Here is a 23707-nt window from a genome sequence, read left to right on the forward strand (position 1 = left end):
GAATCAAATTGAACCCTTGTGCTCACAAGATGAGCAGCTTATGTATAGAACCATTTCCACATCCTAGCACCTAGAATTTTCTGTCCAGTATTTAAGTCAGTGGAAGCCTGAGAATGACCCGAAGCGTATTTACAGAGTCAGAGCACTGCCTCACAGACACTGAGGCAGAGGCTGTGCCACATTCAGGCTCTCAAAAAACAGCCCTGAACTCAGGTCACCTCCCACAGTCATCACAGCAGAGAGAGAAATTAAAGCTCACTGTCCTGAAGAGAGTCTGTGACTCTAATCAGGTATCCACATGTTTCTCATTAACGCCCCCCCCACACAGACACACTCAAATCAGCCTTAGTGCCTGCCTTCTCCCGGGTCAGAACAAGCCCAGGCCAGGGCAGAAGCCAGCTCCAGGCTAAATTCAGGCAGCAGGGGACCAGTACCTTGTCAGCATCATTTGCCTACTGAGCATACTGTACTGTGTACTCCCCAAATGGTAAATGGTGCTTTTGCTTTTCTAGATCTATACCATACCTACCTCAGTCTTGGGTACAGCTTACGACAACAATGTATTCACTGTATCCCTCATCAGGACCCATTTTGTACCCTGCTGGTGAATGGTTTAAGGCAACGATATAATTTTCCTCCATTACTAGGCCCCACCCCTAAGTTTTCCCCTATTATGCCACTCTCAAAAAGTTCATGTGTCTAGAGGTTGACAAGATGGCTCAACAAGCGAAGTACTTGCTGCACAAGTGTGGACACTTGAGTTTCTATCCCAAGAATCCCACAAAAAGCCAGGTGAGGTGGTGGTCACCTGTATCCCCCCAGGGCTGACAGGGAGATGGGGTAGAGAGACAGGGAGATGCCTCCGGCTGCCTGGCCAGCTAGTCAACCAAATGGGTGAGCTCAGGGTTCAGTGAGAGATCCTGTCTTAAAAATATGAGGCAGAGAGCAATTGAGGAAGTCTCATGGTATCAACCTCTGGTTTCCACACATGCACACCCACACGTTTCCCATGTTCATTAATGCCAGTGAGATATCATGCCTGATGCTCATTTGCACACTGGCCATTCTCAATTTGCATGAGGCAGAGGTTGTTTCTCACCCTGAGTTATAATTGACTGTACCATTACCTGACAAGAGATCTTTTAAGTGAGATTGCTCTTGTTACTGCGGTAATAAAATTCACTGAGAAGATGAAAAGCCAGCATTATAGGCTCATCTCCTCTCCTTTGCAGGTGGGAGCTCCCATGTAGAAAGTTTCACAGCACATTAACATTTCTAATGTTATCCTGGGTTTATGGTTTTAATAGCCTCAGCCTGCCTTGAAAGCTCCTAAGAACCCAGGTGGAGAGCACAGTAGCTGTAATCGAGCTGCCTCCATGCAGGTCCTCCTTCCAGGCAGGCAGCCATCTTGTGACCCTGTGGAGTCAGTCCATGCTGCTTCCTGACTAGGAGAGCCCCTTGCAGGAAACCAGCACAAACTGTTGTGATCTCCAGCTCGCCCGGACCTGGAGAGTGGTAACTTAGGGGTAGAGAAGGACAAGATTGTCCAATAAATGTTAGAAGAGGGTCCAAACAGCTCATTTTCTATAACTGATTTGGAGCTATTGACTATGCTGTGTTGAGGATGGTTCTGTGCTTCATTCTAGTTTAGCAGAATAAGCCAATGCACTCTGGGTACATGGCTGGGGGAGCTGAGGTAAACAGTTCCCTTCACTGGGCCGCAAATCCCATTCCTGAACATTGCATCACTATTTCCTCATAACTACAAATTTCCTTTCTGAAGAAAGCCCCCTTTATACTTGTGGAGGAAATGAGAGTTGCAAGGCTCAGCAAAGGAGGGAAACTCACAAGGCTCAGGAAGCTCCTAAAACTTATAAGATTCACAAGACCACTGCTCTCCACTCTGGGTTATACAATCAGTAGCAATTTGTTGGTCAGAGGAGACTCTACACAAAGTCTGGGTGCCTTCTAGTTGGCCAGAGGATTTCAAGAATGAAGATTTTGAGGGGTTTTTCAGTGATGTAGCCATATTTTGAGTCACCCTTGCTCTTGTAATCCCTCATCCACAGTCCTATAAGTAACTCCAAGTAAACTCACTGCTTCACCACACTAGACTTTGGTGGATCAATACCTTGGCCTACCATTGATGCCCCCCCCCCGGTGGTGAATAGATGGTTCACAATTGCCAAAGAAAAGTCACACAGCATTGATTGTGGAAGGCATTCTCCTTCTGCACCCTTACTGAGAGACTTTGGCAAGTACTGACAGAGAGTCCTCTTACTCTTCAGGATCTGGCTGGAGTCTGCTGTGGTTAAAAGGTAGATTATCCAGTCTGGCTCCAAGATGCTGCTCAGTTTTCCATCTTCCAATGAGAAGAGCAGCAACTGGTGGAAGGAGGCCTGAGTTCTCACTCTTTTTCTATAGTCATAATTACATGAGCATCTATTTGTGCCACGGGCTAGGCACAAAGGCAGAAAGACACATTCCTGGGTTGGAAAATGACTAGTCTGCTTTTGTTTACATTTCTGGTCCACCAATATCATACAGTTCCTGTGTAGTGTTTCTTGAGTATCTTAGTTAGGGTTACCAATGCTGTCATGATGCACCATGACCAAAAGTATCGTGGAGAGGAAAAGGTTATTTCTCTCACAGTTCTATATAACAGTTCACCATCAAAAGCAGTTACCACAAGAACTCAAACAGGACAGGAATCTGGAGGCAGGAACTGATGCAGAGGCCATGGAAGGGTGCTGCTCCCTGGCTTGCTCTCCATGGCTTGATCAGCCCGCTTTCTTACAGAACCCAGAACCACCAGCCCAGGGATGTCAATACTCACAGTGGGGGTGGGATCTCCCTCACCAATCACTAATTAATAAAATGCTTTACAGGCTTGCCTATCCGTAAGCACTATCTTACGGAAATGCTTTCTCAATTGAGGCTCCCTCCTCTCTGATGACTCCAGCATGTGTTGACATAAAACTAGCCAGTATGTTGAAGAAATCTGGAGTCTTCCTCTGCTCACCAGGAACATGCTGAAGATGAGTAGGAATCAGACAGGCCTAGAGACTCCGTGTGGAACAACACAGCTACCCACCTGTAGGGGTCTTAGGATGACAGCCGCCACATGCTCTGTAGGAAATAGGAAGCAATGCAGGAGGACACAAGGGTGGGCACTCCTGCTGGTACAAAATTTCATGACCCATCTCCAAAGCTCTGGGTTCGCTCTGCCCCACCCTGGGAGCACCTGGCTGCAGAGGCAATCCTCCTACACGGCATTCCAGCTCTCTCGGGTACTTTGCTAATGTTTCTGCTGCAACCGACTTTGGCACACTCCCAGCAAGCTCACATCCCAGCAAGCCCACACCCCAGCCAGCTCACACCCCAGCAAGCCCACACCCCAGCAAGCCCACACCCCAGCCAGCTCACACCCCAGCAAGCCCACACCCCAGCCAGCTCACACCCCAGCAAGCCCACACCCCAGCAAGCCCACACCCCAGCAAGCCCACACCCCAGCAAGCCCACACCCCAGCAAGCCCACACCCCAGCAAGTCCACACCCCAGCAAGCCCACACCCCAGCAAGCCCACACCCCAGCCAGCTCACACCCCAGCCAGCTCACACCCCAGCAAGCCCACACCCCAGCAAGCTCACACCCCAGCAAGCTCACACCCCAGCAAGCCCACACCCCAGCAAGCTCACACCCCAGCAAGCTCACACCCCAGCAAGCCCACACCCCAGCAAGCTCACACCCCAGCAAGCTCACACCCCAGCAAGCCCACACCCCAGCAAGCTCACACCCCAGCAAGCTCACACCCCAGCAAGCCCACACCCCAGCCAGCTCACACCCCAGCAAGCCCACATCCCAGCAAGCTCACACCCCAGCAAGCCCACACCCCAGCAAGCCCACACCCCAGCAAGCTCACACCCCAGCAAGCTCATTCCAGGCAGTATTTAGTTTTCATGTTGATACTTAGTAGAAGGCGTTTGTTAAATTTTAATAAATCCTTGAGTGACAGAATTTGGAACTTTACTGAGGAGGTTATAAATTTAAACACGCAAAGTGTAGAAATGGGCAGGGCAATTCTAATCATAATGAGGCACAATTGATACTAGAAAGGACGTTTCATTGTGTGTTTTAACTGTTATCTATTTCGGCTGGTTTTACATAGGAAAGTTGAGTGTGGCAACATTACTCAAGAATTCCGACTTTTAAAATAACTGTGACTTCACTAGATCTGGCTTGGTTTGGGTTTGAGTTTATTGGATGGCTTTATTAATGCATGTTTTCATTTCAGCACGTATTCAATATTGTTTACAGAGAAGCACACATGCTTGCTAAACACTTTTCAGACTGGTCTCAGCTGTCATTTGGGGTCAGTACTTTTAGGGCAATGTCTCATCTAGTCATTCAGTGACAATGATTTCTCACTCAAGCGTCCTACCAAATGGTTTGTGAATGTTTCATTTTCTTCTCCTGTCAGCAGCTTTCAGACTTATTTTTATTTCTAAGCATGTCTGAGTGCAGTAACTGCACAGGCTAGAAAAGGACATTTGATCTCCTGGAGGTAGAGGAGGTTGTAAACTGCCCAACATGGGTGCTAGGAACTAAATAAACTCAGGCCCTCCACAAGGGCAGGAGGCACTCTTAACTGCCGAGCTGTCTCTTCAGTCCCTGAATGTTTCTGAAGAATCACTTTACTCAAAAAAAATTCTGGTTGTTAAACAATTGGAAGCCTTACCATGTATACATACACACACATATACACGTATATGTACAAATACACATATATATGCATATTCGTGCACATACATAAGCATACACACGTGTGTGCATGTACATAAGTACACACGAATATATGTAAGCAAATGCATAAGCACACGTACACACATATATTCAAATGCACATGCACACACATGCATAAGTACTCATAACATATAGGCATATATATTTACACTAATACACAAGTATGCACACAATATGCATAAGTATACAAAGCATGCACACACACATAGATAGGCATGCATACGCAGACATGTACGCACACATACACATATGTGTGAACATGTATATACACAAATACACTTATGCATAGCGTGTTGTCGCTATTCTCCTGCAGTCCCACTGTGTGCCCTTGGCCAAGCATCCTCAGGCAATGGCACAGCTTGGCCTGTGTCTCATGCCTGGACTTTTCTTCACTCCCTTCCTGCCCCTTTCACCCCTGAACGACGGCTACTACTTAGCGGCATCTGCTTTCTTCCACCTCATCTGAACTATTCAGTTATTTTGGTCTCACTCAGGTGGTCTCAGTGGAACCAGAATGAGGAGCAGATGGCGAGACACAGGAGGCAGTGTCTACAGTGAAGGATACCAGCTGGGAACAAGACGACAAACGCTCCTACTCTAGTTGCTGTCCCAAAGTACTCTGAACAAAACGCAACCCATAGGAAAACAAAGGGTCCTTGCCTTATAATTCTGGTTTGTATTCAATTGTTTTGGAGAAGCCAAGGCAGGAACTCTAGAAGTTAATCACATCCACCGACCAGAGCAAAGAGAATAAAAGCACACTTGCTTGCTCGCAGCTTGCTTTCTCCTTCCATATTTTCGCGATTCCAAACCTAAGGAATGGTGTTGCCCACCAGGGGCTGGGTCTTACCACGTCAATCAACAATCAAGATGGCACCCTCACAGGCATGCCCGTAGGCCAGGCAGACCTAGACAATTCCTCATGAAGATTCTCTTTCTCATGTGATTCTTGGTTTTGTCAAGTTTGACAGTTAAAACCAACCAGCTAAAGCACTTGGAAGGTGAATGGCTTTGCCCATATGCACTGGGCGAAGTGACACGCCAACCTCAATTCATACAGGGTGAGCCTTGCTGATTGCTTTGGCTCTGGGATGATTTGTTCTCAGAGCGTAGGTAGTCCTAGAATTTCCAATCATTACCTAAGGCCTTTCAGCATCTTCCCCATATCTGGGGATGGAGACTATGGTGGCACAGAAGCGGACTGAGTGGAAGATGTTGACTTCCCCTGCCAATCTGGCCTTGCTTATCTACTAAAGCCCCGTGACTTGTACTTCCTAAATCTTAATGAGTGTCTCCACTTCCTCCAGGAGGGACTGTTTCAGTCATAGGACTACAGTGGCAGCAACTAAAACAGCAGAACCTGAGGACTCTTAGCTAGGTGATGGGCAGAATGGGTTGCTCCTGAATGAGAGAGAAACAGGACGGAGCAGAACATAGCTGGTGTTTGAGAAATCCAGGGCAGAGGGAAAGCAGAGGGGATCCCGCGAAACCCCGCCTCTGCAGTGGGGCTAGCACCCAGAAGGCCTTCTGTATGAACTTGGGTATGAATCTTTAGAAAGGATGATGGTACCACATAGAGGCACCGAGAGGGTGAGCCATCAGTGACCGCCAGTGTCTTCTGCCTTATACCTCATGGTATCAACTTTCCTCTCAGACACACATGAAGGCCTCTGCACAGACAAGAGTAGCCAGTACTTTTTTATTCTCATGGCCTAGAACATCAGAGATGGAGCTGGGGACTTGGGCTGAACAATAGAAGCCTTTTGTAAATGCCTTTGGCATGTCCAGAAAGTTCTTTGTCCCGGGTTACAGCGTGTGTTGAATTAAAGGCTGAACCCCTGAAGCCTTGGTGAGTTTGAGCCTCCTGTGGTGCCCTGTGAAATGGATGGATGAAGACTGCAGAACACAAAGTAGGCAATATTACTGCAGGCGAGACTCCCAGAGAGGAGATGGACTGCTCTCTAAGGAGTCCAGCCCAGCCACCCATGCCTTAACAGATCATTCCTGGGACAAGAACAAGACAAGAGATGCCAACTTTCAAACACCCATGGCTGTTGATCAGATTCACCACAGTAGTGTTGGAGGTAGGTGGCCCCACACCCCATAGAGGGCTGTGATGAGCACTTTCCCACCAGACTGGTCCCAGAGCTGCGTCAGTCCCAAAAGAACACACAGAGACTCTATTAGTTACAGCATTGGCCAATGGCTAGAGCTTCTTAATGGCTAGCTCTGTCTTAAATATTAAGCCATAATTACTAACATGTGTATTTCTACATGGTCCTATCTTACTGAGAATGTCAGACTCTCATCCTCTCCTCCTGAGATCACATCAAGACTCTCCCCATTTCCCAGAGTTTCTCTGTATTGCTTTGGAGCCTGTCCTAGAAATAGCTCTGTAGACCAGGCTGGCCTTGAACTCAGAGAGATCCACCTGCCTCTGCCTCCCGAATGCTGGGATTAAAGGCATGTGCCACCAACACCCAGCTAGTTTCCAATTTTTAATTGTGGTTAATATATATGCATATATGTATATCTTTAATTTTATAAATTTATCTTTTTCATTTTGTTGTGTGGTATGTGGATGGGGTCACATCCGTGCCACACAGCATGCTTGTGGTGGGAAAAGAGTAACCGGTGTAGTTGGTTTTCTCCATCCACCATTGGGTCCAGGGTGAATTCTGGCTAGTCACCAAATACTGTTATCACTGAGCCACCTCATGGGCCCAAACATGCATAAGAGTTGCCACCATAAATGCTGTAAGTGTGCATCTTGACGGCATCGATACATCCCTGTACCCCCATCTTCACTCATGTGATGTATCTTTTAAGATACCCCCATTGAACAATGGCTCCTCCTGCCTCAACCTCTGAAAGGCAGCTCTATGCTGTCTCTATAGTTTTGGCTCTTCCTACTCCATGACTATGTGTAACATAATCACACTGCTTCTGTAGTCGCTTATCTCACCTATCATAATGTCCTCAAGGCTGGTCCACACCATCAGATATGTCAGGATGGCTTTCCTTCCCTTCTCGGGACAGTGTGGCATCCCGTTGTGGCTATGTGTGCATCTGTTCAAGAACATGTAAATTGTAGCCATATTTAAGTTACTATGAATGTGTTTGTTATAAGCACGATCCTGCTTTTCATAGCTGGGTGGGCACAAATCCACAACAATGGGATGGCTGGATCATACCTTAATTGTAGACCCATCCTTTTATAAGCAAAGCCAGTTTTCCGCAGCAGTCCACCCTCACCATCATTAATACTCATTATCTTCTTCATAAGATATATTGATTGGCCCAAGTGAATGTACTCTTGTGTGTGCAGGTGGACATGTGTGTGGACCCATGTGTGGGCTCATAGATGCATATGCACACACACACACACACACACACACACACACACGCACACGAATGCGTGCACACGTACACACACCCTTAAGATGCTAACAGCTGAAAGCTGGCGACGTATTTTCTCTTCAGCTCAGATTCTGTCAGATTCCAGTGGGTCCGAATGAGATGATTGCCTGTCTCCTTAGAGATTGCCTCTTTCCCAAAAAAAACACAAGCTTTAACTGGCACATTTTCCATGCAGGTGGCAGGTGGCAGGTGTCATGCAGGGAGAAGTGTGGGGGCTCTAAGTTGAATGACAAGTCATGAGGTCAAGGACTCAGATGCAAGGACTCAGCTTCCCACAGACCAGGAACAGAGCAAAAGGCCAGCACAAGTCAAGCAAGGAAATAAGAGATCACTAGAAAGTCACAATCAGCTATTACAGTCCAAAGAAAGGCATCACGGGCACACACTCCCCTCTCTCCAGGCCCTCGCTTTGTAGCCCTGATTGTCTTGGGTCTCTTTATGTAGACCAGGCTAGCCTTGAACTCACAGTTCCCTCTTTACCTCTGCCTTCTGTGTACTGGGATCAAAGCTATGTGCCACCAAACCCAGCTCAGAGGAGAGCTTTGATGAGGGGTCATCTAGATAAACTGGCCCATAGGCATGTTCCTTAGGAGTTTTCTTATTTGGGTAAGTTGAGGTTGACAGATTCACCTTTGGTATGGGTGGGATGAGCTCTGGATTGTCAAAGTAGAGAGAGTAAGGGGAGCATGGGCAGGTGGGCGGGCATTAGCATATGCCCTCTGCTCCTGACTGTGGACGAAGTGTTACTAGCTGCTTCATTCCTTGTAATGATGGACTGTGTAGTCTGGAATTGTGGGATAAAGTAAGAAGTCTCCTAGGCAGGATATTTGATCACCATGACAGGAACAAAGCTAAGGCGAAATGACTAAGAGCTGAAAGAAGGGATTCAAATGAATTAGAGATGCTCTCTTAATCACCTGTGGTCCTTAGTGGCAGGTATAATTAAAGTAAGCCGAGTTGATATTAAATAACACCCTGTAATTTAATTCTGGCACGGAGACAGGAGACTGCCTGTCACTAACAGTGTTCTCTGTGGATCCAGGATGCTGTGGCATCACACATTACATCCATCTCATGATGTGCACAGTGACCCATGTTGTTAGCCCGTTGCTTTGACTTGTGGGACTCCACAGAGAGAGCAAGACTCTTGGAGGGTTGTAAGTTAGTTATAAGGGGCAGAGCTGAACCCCAAATCGTATCTCACTGGCTGGAGTTTCCCCTCTACTTTATCAGCAGAGACATCAGGGAGCAAAGGTCCTTTATAATTCGCCTGAGCCTGAATCCTTGCCTGAATTTTGCTATGTGCATGTGGGACGGTATGGATGTGTATGCATGTTCACGTTCATGCATGTGTCTGCGTGTGTGCTTGTGGAGGTGGAGGCCAGAGGACAACCCTGGATGAGGTTTCTTAGGTACCTAGAACTCAGGAAGGATTAACTTCCTACCTGGCCAGTGATCCCCAGACCCTGATGACTGAGCCATCTTCCCAGCCTAAACTACCTTATTTATATACTAGTCAGCATCTCCAGGCTCCTTTCTGTAACCTTGGCAAAGCAAGTTCCCACTCTGCCATGTAGAATTCCTGGTAAAGACAACTTTCCTAAGTCATAGGTCCCTCTGAGGTTCTGCCCATGTTCTGTGTCTGGGAAATCTTTCAGTAAAAGTCTCCTGAAAAGATAAAGCAGTTAAAATTTGAGCCTGGTGCGTATGCACAGTCTTACTGCATACTGCACACTAGATAAACACCAACTGCATTGCACAAAAATCAGTGATTAACAGGCAAAAGGCTCCATTGAGGTTGCACACGGCAAAGTGGACTCTTATTGGTGTGCAGTTGTGTGACGTTTAATATCTGTAAAGATTCATATGAACACCACAGCCAAGAAGCAGAACAGGTGGCCACACAAATGCTTTGTGGGGTTGCCGACATCACACCTTCCTCCTAGGGGCTAATCTATGCACTGTCACTGAGCTCTGTCCTTTCGAAAATGCCACATGAACACAGCCGTGTGCTGTGTACCGCTCGCTGATGGGTTTGCTCATCCCAAATCGGCTGGCGTTTTGCGTTTTAGGGTGGTGATGTACAGCTGTGTAGAAGTTTTCCCCGAACTGAAGCATTTGAGCATTTGCTCCTGGAAGGAAGAGGGAGGCTCACAGGACTGGAGATGTAAACAACCTAACAAGTCCCAGAAAGATAAAACTCACAGGATTCATGAGGCCCCTTCCCCCCAAATGATAAAAGCAATAAATTCCTGCTGGAGAGGGGAGATGCTCTGCCTAGCCAAGCCGCATGAAGGAGAAAACATTTGGATTGGAGAGATAGCTCAGCAGCTCAGAGTGCTTGCTGCTCCTCCAGAAGACCTGAATTTGGTTCCTGGCAACCACATCAGGCAGCGTACAACCTTTTGTTAACTCCAGCTCCAGGGAATCTGGCACCCTCTTCTGGTTTTCATGGGCAGCTGTATATACATGATGTTCTTGGAGAGGGGGGAAACAGAGAGACATGGAGAGAGAGAGAGAGAGAGAGAGAGAGAGAGAGAGAGAGAGAGAGAGAGAGAGAGAGAGAATGAATGAATGAAATGAAAGCCATGGCTTGCCGGAGAGCCAGATTAAATGTGAGTGGAGGGTGCAGGGTTCACACGGTGCCACTTTGGAGTCTGATTATGAGGCTCTTAAGTAGGTTTGAGGTCTTCATAAGGATACAGTGGGGAGAATAGCATGTAATGCTCTGAGTGTGAATGCAGGGCCACCTGAGACTACAGAAGGTTCCAGACCTTGACCCTGTCTATGCTCATTACTTTAGAGAAATCAGACTATGCAGAATAGAAGCAAATAGCCCAGGGAGGCAGCTAAGCCATCCCATGGGTCTCCAACAACGCGCACTGACCAGCTCTGTCTGAGGCCGTTCTGTGATTGTGTGGTCAACACTTTCTTTGCCCATTGAGCCATCTCCTCATCCCCCTAGACTGTGTAGGCCTGGTCCTCTTCCTTTCTCTGGCTCTCATCACCAGCACCACTCATATATATGCAAATAGACCTGAGGTAGCAATTTAAAAAAAAAATAAAATTCTCAGGCTGCACATCAGTTTGAGGGAGGCGGCATGGAGGAGAGCCAGGAATCTGGCCTACTTTATGCTCTCAGAATTTCATAAATCACTCATTCAACCAGGCACAAAACTGGGTTATGCCTATTAAGGCTCTGGGAGCTATAAGAAACCTGTTAGATTTATTGTTAGCCATATCTGCAAACCATTCCTGACAGGAATAAAAGCTAATTGAGTCGGGCCAGCCACTTTTATTCTGGTGTGTCTAGGGGTTATACATATGCGGATGTTTCAAAGAAAATAGGACAGCTACATGCCACAAACCATGAAGAGAACATTCCACTTTCCAGCTCTGCTTCAGCCAGAGCAGAATGTCCTCTGAAGAGCTTTTCCCCTGTTCTTGCCTCCCGTAAGCTGAGGTGGGCTCACCCGAGGCGGAGCTGTTCTCCTGGCCTTCTGGCTTCTTCTCTCTTGCCTTGCACTGCTGGTGCTTGTGGGGAGATAGTGAGGGCGTAAAAGAGATGCACTGGCCCTGTGTGTGCTTGCAAATGGGGTATCCTCTATATTTCTCCTCTTTACTCCCATAAAATAGATTCACTTGCTGATTCTTTAGTTATACTGAGTGAGTGCTGGGTCTCCATGCCCCAACACTAGAGTAGCCCTGCCTAGCTTTTATGTAGATGCTGGGGATTTGAACTCACATCTGCATGATTCACAGCAGTCTTGCCCATTGAGCCACCTTCCAAGCATGCATTTTTCAGTATTTTGAGAACTGCCTCTAGCTTCATAAGGCCTCAGTTTAGAAGAAAGAATGTTGGACTTGGAATCTCCAGAACTGGTCTTTCTCTGTGCCTGTGTCTGTTACCTTGATCCTACCTACAATGATACCAGAATTGTGACTACCTTTTTGTCACTTAGAGGCTTCAGCTCTCAGCTAGACAGGCTTCTACAACCGGGTGGGCAAGATTTGACATAGACAAGTCTCACACTCAAAATTAAGTCCCTCCTACCCTGTGGTCTGAAGCCAGTCTCCAGCCACTGAGCCTGGTCCCTGACTTCTGAGGGACCAGAGGGTGAGATCTGGTGACTTTGGTGCCTGGAAAAGATAGGACCAGCGAGGGGCAAAGGCCCTCTGAGGCAGGCTCTTACTACCAACACGTACTCTCCCTACCAACACAAGCATGAAAACTCAGGTAGGATTTCTTTAGTCAATGTCATGGGTTCAGTTTCTATACATCCATCAGACTAAGTAGAACAGATAAATTTCATTGTTATTATGTTGAAATGAAAATGTCTAAATCCATGTTGTAACTCAGGAGTGATGGTGCTGTTTGATGAGTAATGTCTGTCCTGGTCAAGTGAGGTTATAATGGTTCTTCTGCTACATGTTATCTATCCCTGTGTGACATAGTGATCTAAACACTACCACATGTATTGGAAATCCAGGGATAAGGGGATTCTTCATAGGCAAGAGCATACCCACACATGCTGATGCCTATATTAGAAAGTTAAACCCATTTAATAAAGCAATTTGCTTCATTCGCTGGGTAAACAATAGATTAAAGAAACCTGAAAACTTCTCTTACATTAGGGAGATAACTTTCTCAGTAAAACGCTAGCATGAAGATCTGAGTCAATAGTCCAGAACCCATGTGCACACAAAAGGCTGGGAGTAATAGTCCATGCTTATAGTCCTAGCGCCGAGGGTGTAAAGATGAGCAATCCCTGGGCCTGGCTGGTCAGGTCCAGGCTGGTGAGAAACCCTATCTCAAAAAAGCACGCAGACAGCATTTGAGGAATGACACTCAAGACTGAACTGTGCCTTCCACATGAACACACATGCATGTGTACCTTCAGGCAGGGACATACACACATACATATGTGCATACCTATACATATACAAAATAAAATTCCTTATGGATTCTCAACAGTTACCATGAAATATTAGTTTCAGATGTATGTTTTAGTTTTTACACAATGAAAGCTTGAGATTACATTTTGTAGGTTAATTAACTTCTGTTTAAAAAAAAAAGGAAGAAAGAAAAAGAAAAGAAAGAAAAGTCTTGGGCTGAGCCAAAGACCCACCTGGCACTTCTACATGGGTCATTGTACTTACAGGGGAAGTACTTTACCCACTGAGCCACCCGTCCAGGCACCCTGGAGAACTCCCAGAGGGGGACATCTAAGAGCAGTCCACACTTTTGAAACCTTGTTTTATCCCAAGCATGTTGGCTTGTCTTTTGTAATCCCAGCTTTTTCACGGGGCTGAGGCTAAGGTAGGAGGATTGCCCTGAGTTAAAGGCCACCCTGAGAACCAATTTTAAAAATCTTGTTTCTGTTGTCATTAGCTGAAGGAGGCCCAGACCACAAAACGGAAAGCTGTTATGGATCTCCAGATGCATAGCAAGGAGGGTCTGTTCTGAGCCAGCTGCAGGACAAGAGAGCATCTTTGGTCTGCAACAGGAAGCCCAGGACACCAGGTCGATGTCACCAGCATTTATCACATTCAAGCCCAGAGGATCCGACGGTAACTCCATGCCTCCTGGGAGTTCCTACCCGTTGGAGAAGATGGTCCTCCATCTTCATCCGGTTATCTGGGCCTGCTAGCAAGATTCCATCACCGTCTGCCTTGTGTACTGTTGACATTTCCCTCAGAGAAGGGGGGGAGGGGGATGAAGAGGATCCACACCCGAGTTTCCAGCTGCCCCTCTCAGCCACTTATATACAATCCTGCCCTAGTTGTGTGTGGCCTAGTGGTCTCCAGAGGCACTAAGGGAGGTTGCCTGAGAGTATCTCTGTCTATACTGGGCAGAGGCTCTTCAGTGAGGCTCCTGTGGGCAACGGCTCACCCATGCTGTAAGTAAGCCCGGTAAAGGTCGTTGGTTCTCTAGGATGATCTGTAATGCAGTAGTACATTGGTTTGTCACTGGGACTTATGAAGAGGGTGTAGACATTGTTTATGTCTCCCCAGGGAACGATTTCTTGAAATACCATCTGATGCAGGGCTCGAGGGACTAGCTCAGAAGCCATCATCACCAAACGAGCTCCTGAGTGGAGTTTAATGTTTTCCGATGGATCACAAACACTCAAGCAGTAATTAATGATTTGATTCATCGTGCTTTGGGGAGCCACTGTCCAACAAAATAATCCAAGTAATTTAAATCTGCAGCAAAGGGGGAGGATGACAACATTCTGCGGCTGCGCACAGCAATGATTTGCCGGAGAGGAGAAACTCCAGCATTTTTAATAGCGCCACATCCAAATAATCCATTGGAAAGCAATATTGAGTTTATGAGTGATTTGAGTACGTTCCCCTGTAATAATCCTCCAAGGCAGAGTCGAGTCCAGAGGCATTTTGTTGAATGTGCACAAAACTGAAGGTTCAGTAAACCAACACATTGCATCAAAATTACTCTGTATGTTTCTGAGACAATGTTTGCAGAATGCTAACTGCCTTTTTATTCTGAATAAATTTCTTCCGCTATTAGCATCTGGCATCTGCAAGTGATGTGATCTCAGATACATCCCTGGTAGAGTCGGGACCTCCCTCCCTGAGCTCCACTCCGTGTCCCTAGCTTGAGGCATCTTCATGCAGGAGCAGAAATCATGTCTTTCACATATTCATGGAGGAGCTTGACACTGATGAGTGCCAGCCATATCTTGGGGATCTGGGAGTGTCTAGGTAGGAGGGCTATCACACTTGGGGTTACGGTCTTTTCCCAGAAGTCATAAATCAGATTTGGCCACCTTTCCTCCAATAAGCCAATTCAAACAGCAAAATTAATAGAAAAGGGAAAGATAAGATTTATCTAATATAGGCACATTGGGAAGAGGGCAAAGAAATTTGGTACACACATTCCCCTGTTACCACCCAAGTCCATTTTCTGGGTCCTGACATTAGGTTACTGTTTAAGTCAGTGGTTCTCAACCTGTGGGTCATGAATCCTTTGGGGATCAATTGACCCTTACATAGGGGTCACCAAAGACCACCAACCATCGGAAAACATAAATTTACAATGCAATTCATAACAGTATTAAAATTACAGTTATGAAGTAGCATTGAAAATAATTTAATGGTTGGGGGTCATCATAACACAAGGACCTGTATTAAAGGGTCATAGCATTAAAGAGATTGAGAAGCACTGGTTTAAGTAAAGGGCAACAGTTATGCATATCTAAGCAGTCCAGGTCAAGAGTGTTGGCCTGCCCACTCTGGCCCATCATTATCGTCAAACAAATGGTAAATCTCTTCCTTTCATGGAGTTTCCTCTGTGTCTGGCCCTTCCGGGATGAGATTCTTGGGGGAAATTCCAGCTTTGGGGGGTGGGGTTGTGTTTTAGTAGTCTGGTAGTCAAAACAAAGGGCATGGTGTTTCTGTAGAATATTTTCAACCATGCAAGGCTGGTTGCATGGGAGACACTAACACACCAGAATGATCAAATGCAGCTTGGGGACAGGGCAGGCACCAGAGCATTGGCCAGAGTCACCTCAAGACTGTGAGTTCTGAGGGGTTTGCTGGACCACAGAAGGGAAAGCCGAGTGGGAGTTTCCAGTGGTACCGTTGAGCCATTTGAAATGAAAACCCATGCTTTTCTTCCATTAATCACTGACCTTATGCTAATGGTCCATTGTGGAATCAAGGAGACTTTTCTGGCAGGGGACCCCAATAGTCTCTGTGGAGACCCCTTGCTTCACTTGTATGACGAATGTTTTAAATGGGTAGCTACTATATTACAAACATTTTTTTATATGGTGAGAATAAATGCGAGAAGAAGCATGTAAGAGAAATGAGGACTTATCTCCTGATACACTAAGGATGATGCATTGGAAATTCCAAAGAAACTGGGAGAAAGGACTGCGGATACAAGTCAGAAGTGAAGGGTCGTGGACTACCATGCTCTGCTCATCACTAGAGTGAAATTGCATTAGTGCTCCATACTGTACCCCCAAATATGGACGATTGCATGTGCCCACGTTTACGAAATGGGTAAGAACACACCTGAGGCTTGGTGAGGAGTTGAGGTCAGTTCCCAGAAATGCCAGCCAAAATCCAAGTGTGAGGAACAGACTCAAACACAAGCCCTGGGAAGGCACAGGCAGGCAGATCCCTGGACTCTCCGGCTAGCCATACTAGCCAAACTGGCGATCTCCAGTCTAATAAGAGAAGCAAGACGGATAGCATCAGAAAAAATGCCATCCAAGGTTATCCCCTGACCTCCACACATGTCCACATCCCTCACCCCGGGCACTGTTAGAAGGAGGGATGGCAATGAACGTGTTGAGGGGACGTGGCTCACCCGAGGTCAGGAGAAAGCGAGGAGGGGCTCTGTTGGGACAATGTCTCTCCCTTGGGGATGAAAGAGGTCAGCACTTTGCAAAGACAGGAACAAGAGATCTTTAATGGCGGTGAGGGAAGAACCCTTTGACCACAGCTGGGAATCTGATAGGTTGCCCAGCTGTGGAAATTTCTTATAGCGTTATGGTCCTGCTAGGATGCCTTTCTCTCACTGTGAGTTATGAACTGAGTTACCACATGCCTCGATGACCCCAGGGTAACATCTGTGTTCCTTATATCACGTTAATAGTGCTTCCCTCCCCTTTTGAGTTGCAGGTGTGTTCTGGATTGGATTAGAAAGTTGATGTTCACCCTAGCTGTGAAGAAGTAAACATCTCTCCCAGATCTGCCTTGTAATTGACTCACCTGGCTCATTCTCCCTTGTCCCCAGGAATAGACACAAATTCTACAAAAACTCAAAGCACAGCTCCTGGATTTAAATCGGAAGTGCTAATCTGAACCATGTCACTGTAGCCCACCCATGGGAGACCACCATTTCACCAGCGGTCACGTGTGTGACACTATCACCTGGGCTCCACCTTCAGCCACATGGGTCTCTAACTTTTATCGAGACGATTGTGACAGTTAATCTGCATTGGCAATTTCCTGGACTTAGAATCACCATGGAAACACACACCTCTGGAAATCCCTATGAGGACATTCCAGGAAAGGTGTTCCTGAGATGTGAGGAGCAGCATCCCACGGGCTCCTGACTGGAAGTGAGCTGAGCACCAGTGTCCCTCACTCTCTGCTTCCCGCCACCTCGTGACTTTACGTCAGTGACTTCATTTCATCCCCATGACCTCCCTGCCATGATGAGCTGGATCTGCAAGTTGTGACGCAAAACAACGCCTTCCTTCTTTCATCCTGGGTAGGGTTAGAATCTCCTGGCAGAGAAGCCATTGAGCTTGTCTCTAGAGCAGGTTAACTGAAGGGGAAAGATCTACCCTAAACATGGATGGCACTGTTCCATGGACATTCACCTCTCAGTTTCCTGACTGCGGATGCAATGTGGCTGCCCAGTTGCCCCACAATCCTGCTCTCACACCTTCCCCACCACGAGGGACCAAACTGTGAGACGGAATAAACCTTTCCTTTCTTAAGTTTCTTGAACTGGGTATTTTGTCACAGCAATGAAAAAAAAAAGTAAACAATACACATTCCGACTCAGCCTTGAACGCTCTGGGCTTCAGGTTCCTAGCTGCTGTTGTCACCCTTCATCATCATCAGCTCTTAGTGGCTTCAACGAATATCACTGGTTCTATTGACAGATGTTATCAGTGTATCCACATCCCGCCTCAAAGATACAGAAGGGCCAGATAGGCAACGGTTCAATCTGTCCCCTGTTTCTTTCCTCCCTCTCCTTAGGCTGAGCACTTGATACAAGAGCTGTTCTATGCATTGTCCAAGCTTCTCCACACACTCTGAGAAAAGCACCAGCGATATAGCACCATTAACAGCCCATGAACAGAAGTCCGTTTCCTTCTGGTTAGGAGAATGCAATCCCAGGCCTGGATGAGGACCTAACACTCTGCTTAGGCTGGTCACTTACCTAGCCTGGGAAGGCTAGCTCAACTTAAGTTAGACTACAGTCACAGGCAGCATATTTATCCCTTTTATGAGAATGGCACAGCTCCTGCAACCCACCAGGAGGTTCAAATCCTCTCATCTGACATGGTACTTTCTCCACCTGTCCTCCAACACCCACATTATCTGTGTTCCTCGGTGGTGAGAGACTTTTCCTCTTTCTTCTCTTCTGTCTCCTTTTGGATGTTAGCCAGAACCTTTTCTAGTACTTTGGGTTTCCCTAGTCTTTTACAAAACAGACTCCCTCCAGGAAGTTGGTTTGCCTGACACCACATGCTGGCCTCCATGCTGGCTCAACTCAAATACCATGGCTGTTTTTTCTTTCCCCTTTGTTCTCTCTTCCCTCCTCCAGGCACCTGCCAACCTTTAAAGCTGGCCTGTCCTGGAAAATTCTAATAAAAATGTTCAGAAGATTCTGTTTGAGTCTGCTCTTAAATTCTTTTATTAATGAGACTGAGAATATCAAGACAGTGCCTGAATCTCTCCAGTATCACCTTTTATTTTACTTTACTGATGGTTTATAAGTCATTGACCTTGTTTAACATCAACTCCAAAAAACCCAAGTAAGGTTACTTTTGCCTCATGAATTTTATGGCAAAACACAGAATTGCAGCATCAAGTAGCTGTGGGTGTAGGGCCCGAGAAGAGGACATGGACACCATGCATGGTAGCCATACCCCAGCCCAGACTACAGAAGGCACAAATCAGGGTCATTAGAAGAAAATACAGCCATGAGATACACATGCTGCCTAATTATTTCAATTCGATGCAAACAAGAGTTACCTGGAGGAAGGGAAGTTCTGCTGAGGAATTGCCTTCAACAGAGTGGCCTGTAGGCAAGTCTACAGGGACGTTGTCTTGATTAATGGTGGATTTGGAAGGGCACAGTCCACTGTGGAGAGCGCCAACCCTAGGCAGATGTTATTAAGCAACAAGTCAAATCAGCAGTGGTCCTCTGTGGTCTGTGCTTTAGCTCCTGATTCCAGTTTTATGCCTTGCATTTCTACCTTGGCTCCTCTTGAAAATGGACTATAACGAATTCAAGGTTAAATAAATCTTTTCTTCTTCTCGTTGGCTTTGGCTCATGATGTTTATGACAATATAAAGTAAACTAGGGTACTCCATGACATATATCAGGTGGCCAGCCAATGGTAGGTGACCACTATAAACAGGGGGTAGGTGACATGGGCTGGGCATTTACTGGATGCCCAGAAGTGTATGTGCCATTTGAGTGTATTGTATTTATTTATGTCTGCATAAGCACTTATATGGTGTGTGTGTGTGTGTGTGTTTCCGTGTTCTTATGAAACTACACGTGTATGCATAGAGTCCAGAAAAGTCAACAATGGGTGTCTTCCTCTATCATTCTCTGTTGTACAGCAATTTTATTCAAGATAATGCATTGCTTCTTAGAAGGAAGGCCCATCAAGACACACGGGTGTCATAAGTGTGAAAGAAACATTCCATTATTCAGGGACGCTTGTGAAGCCCAGGAAGTAAGCAACTGAATAACTTCAGGAAGTCCCTGAAACTGACCAGATTCACGAAGTCCCTTCTTTCCTCAATTGCATAAGGAGTCCCTCTAAAGACACACTCAAGTAAGCTGAGAGATGGCTGGAATAAGCAAAAACAGACCTAGTTGCTTGGAAGAGGCAGAGACCAGGCTGAGCTTCCTGGAAAAAGACTCTGTTGTGCTGAGCCATCTGAATATTGCAGGTTTCAAAGCTTTCTTGGGCGATTGATTGCCAATGCTTAGGTAGGATTTTGGTGATACAGCCGTCTTTGGGTCTTTTTTTTGTTTGTTTGTTTGTTTTGTGTTTTTTTTTTTTTTTTGCTACTTCTAACCACTCATTCATATTCCTGTTAGTACCTTCCCCCACCACACACACACACACACACACACACACACACACACACACACACACACACAATCCTCATTGGTTCACTGAATTGGTAACATGTGTACTTTGGTATGTCATCAGTTTCCTTATCTGGGGTGAGTAGATATTTGTTCGTTTGCCCCAGAAGCAATGCCACACAAAACGCTCCATCTTATGTTTTGAGACAGAATCTCTTGCTGAACCCAGAGCATGTTTATTTGACTAAATCTCAGTCCAGATGCCTCCAGGGTCCCTCTGCTTCTGCTCCCAGCCCTGGGGTGATAAACGTGCACAGGGGTCGAGACATCATCTCACCTCAGGGCAGGTTTCAAATATTTTGCAAATAAACTCGGGAACGCCACAGCTACATCTACCTAAAGAGGTCGTCTAGATGTTTTTGAGTTAAGTGTATTTGAACAATGGGAGAACAAACATTCAAAGAAGTTAGGCTAGTTGGCCAACATGATACTGCTAAAGGCAAGAACATTTTAAATTCAGCTCAGCGTTGACTATGTGGCAGCACTGAGATGTTCCTGTGTGTTTGATCCAGCATTGTCAGAAAAAAAAAGGTATCCTTTAATTCAGAGAGAAAATGTGCCCCTGTGCTGGCATGTCGCAGTATATGCTCGGTCACCTTCCCAAACACTGGGAAAAACAATAGCTACAAAGGGACACAGTGGGGTGTGCCAAACCTGCTGCTGTTACTCAGCTAGAATTAGTGGGAGCAAACAAAATGAGAGCTAATTTGGAATGGCATCTCCACATCCACTTACAGAACGACTGTTCTCCGCTTCCCCATGCTCTCTCATTCAGAGAGCAGAGTATGAGGTGTCACAGGCAAGGCAGAGCACTGGGGTCACCGCCACCTTAGTCATGGAGGCATCTGAGCAGACAGGGTGTGGCTGAAGAGGTCCCACCATGATACAGTTTCCATCAGATGACCTCCGAAGAGCTTTAATGCTCAGAGAAATACTACCACACACCACTGGCTGCAGGGGACTCTTTTCTGTTTGTAGTACTTCCTCTTTCTCATTGTTGGGGCCCAGCTATACTCAAAGCCTGTATCAGATAGATAAGAGATAGATGATTGGTAGGTAGAAATGAAAAGAATATTCGATTATAGGGACATGAAGTGATATAACATAGATATGTGGTATATAGAAAGGTAAAAGGAAGAAAGAAAGGAAGGAAGGAAGGAAGGAAGGAAGGAAGGAAGGAAGGAAGGAAGGAAGGAAGGAAAAATTCTATGTGTGGTATGTTGGGGAAGATGCAGTCTGTGAACCATCCCTTTTCATCTGACTTCAATAATTCTAGTGAAGTCATCTGCCAACTTCTGTATTTCTATGCCTAGAAGCTTTTATCCAGAATATTGTAAGATTACCTACAGTGAAAAAGACACACACACACACACATCCCTGAACCAGTGAACATTAGTATTTATTACATATGCACTCCAGATTCCCTGACTCCTGGGCCAGGAAAACTGATACATCGCTTACAGCTGTCCCTGGGTTCATCTTCAGATGTCCAGTCTCATCATACCAAACCATGTGCTTCCCACTCATCTCAAATATACTACTGCTATCAAATCTTTAACTTGGAGTATATCCAGGGGAGTCCATCATAAAACATAAGGAGAATGGCGAGGCCACTGGGTGTTTGGAGGACTCAGGAGAGAGATCACTGGATTCATAGTGGTGATATGGGAGGAAGGAATTGCCTCCGTAAGTAGGTAAGTCCTACTAAAAGAGAAAAACTGCAACAAATCTACTTGTTTGGACTCAGTAGCAGGTGGGATAAAAACTGGTTCTGAATGCTCAACACCACTATCAAGGCAGATTTTACCTACAGCCAGACAGAAGGAAGACAGACAAACTGAAGACAGATGTGAGCTACAGAGGCAACACAGCTGGTTACACCCCCTGGCTGCTGTGACAGGTTGAGACTCATCTACTTGGTGCAAGAGGAGATTTGGGTTGTTAAGCATCAGCTCAGATTGCAATGCATGGAGGGCCTTTAGGCCAAATTTACGGAGGTAATCCTCAGCCAGGAGCGGTTGGACACCCATCACCCATCACCCATCGGATGCTGGCCTAAACATAGGGAATCGGAAGTGCAGGGACAGAGAGCTGGCAGAGCAGATGCTAAGCCAGGAGACTACCCAGTAAGAGGCGGTTGGCGTGCTACATTGTGTTGGTGGAGTAGGAAGAAGCCGTGTCAGGGGACGCTTCAACTCCCAGCACGAGCTAGGTCAGCACCTCCGCCTTCTCATTCCCTCTTCCCTGATCTCCCCTGTCCTCTCTTCTGAGCACCCTCAATGCCAATCCTCTACAAGGTCCTCTAAGATGTTCTGTTGCGTTCTTTGTGTCTTCCTTAGACACACACTCACAATCCATCTTCTACTTCAGTTGCCATAAGTAAGTCAAAGGTTACTAACTGACACCTTTGCCTCAGAGCAGTCCCAGGAGTCAATAGCACAGATCTAGAAGGAATCCCACTGGGCACCACCTTGCTTTCCACACAGCACATGAAGCAAGTGGCTATGAGACAGAGGTCTACCTCTCTCTCTACCCTTTGTTGCACAAACTTTTCACTCCAGCACATTCCCATTGCTGAACGTTTGCCCGGTCTTCCTTCCTGCAATAGCTCCTCATCCAGTGCCATGGGCCCCTGAGTTGTCTATTTCAGGAAACACTGTTAAGCAGTTGTGATGCTAATGGTCCTTGCCTTGCAAAGCCTGAGCCCCACTCACTCCATACGAATCAAATCTCTTTGCAATCCCGCTGGTACTTTAATTTTTCTCATGTGTTTGCATGTGATTTTCTGCATGTGCATGTATATTCATGTTTGCATGAATTCAGGCACATGTTTGCATGTGGGTGAGCATGTACTAATGTTCTATTGTGCCTGTGCATGTAGATGCCAGAGAATGGTGTTGGGTATTTTCCTCAATCCATATGTATATATAGTGAGAGGTCTGCTCACACTCAGAGCACATGGATTTGCATAATCTATCTAGCCAAGTTGCTCTGGAAATCACTGTCTATGCCTCCTAAATACTAGGGTTTCAGGTTGGCCACCATGCACCCCAGCATCTATGAGCATTAGACATCCAAGATCAACTTTTTACAGTATTTTGGCAAGCACTTTATCTGACAAGCCACATCCTCAGCTTCCTGCTTGTATTCCCCAATCCCAAATATAATGGTCATTCCTGGTAATTGTGATTTAATCTGTGAGAAAAATAGGTCATACCTATCTCATTCATATTCTGTAAAAAAAAATTTTCCCACTATCCATGGTATGATAGAAAGTATACAGTCATTTGTAAATGAATGAATTGAATTAAGCACACTCCTCAAATCACACAACTTTCTGGCTATACTTAGTTTTCTACATACAAAGTCCTGGAGAGTACAACACAAAGCACACAGCACAATTCTTGTCCTCAAGAAAGAAAGAAAAAAAAAAGAGACTGGAATCTAGTATAATGTGCAGAAGTCCAGTAATGTAAATATGCAAAAGCTACAGAAAGAAAGAAATGGATAAGAGTATGTGGCGGGTGTTGTGCACAGAGAATAGCAAGAACCCATGAGTAATAGGAACGCTCTGTGGCTTCCTGGGAGACTGGACAGCCT

Source organism: Phodopus roborovskii, unplaced genomic scaffold (genome assembly GCF_943737965.1).
Source record: "Phodopus roborovskii unplaced genomic scaffold, PHOROB, whole genome shotgun sequence".
Classification (NCBI taxonomy): Eukaryota; Metazoa; Chordata; class Mammalia; order Rodentia; family Cricetidae; genus Phodopus; species Phodopus roborovskii.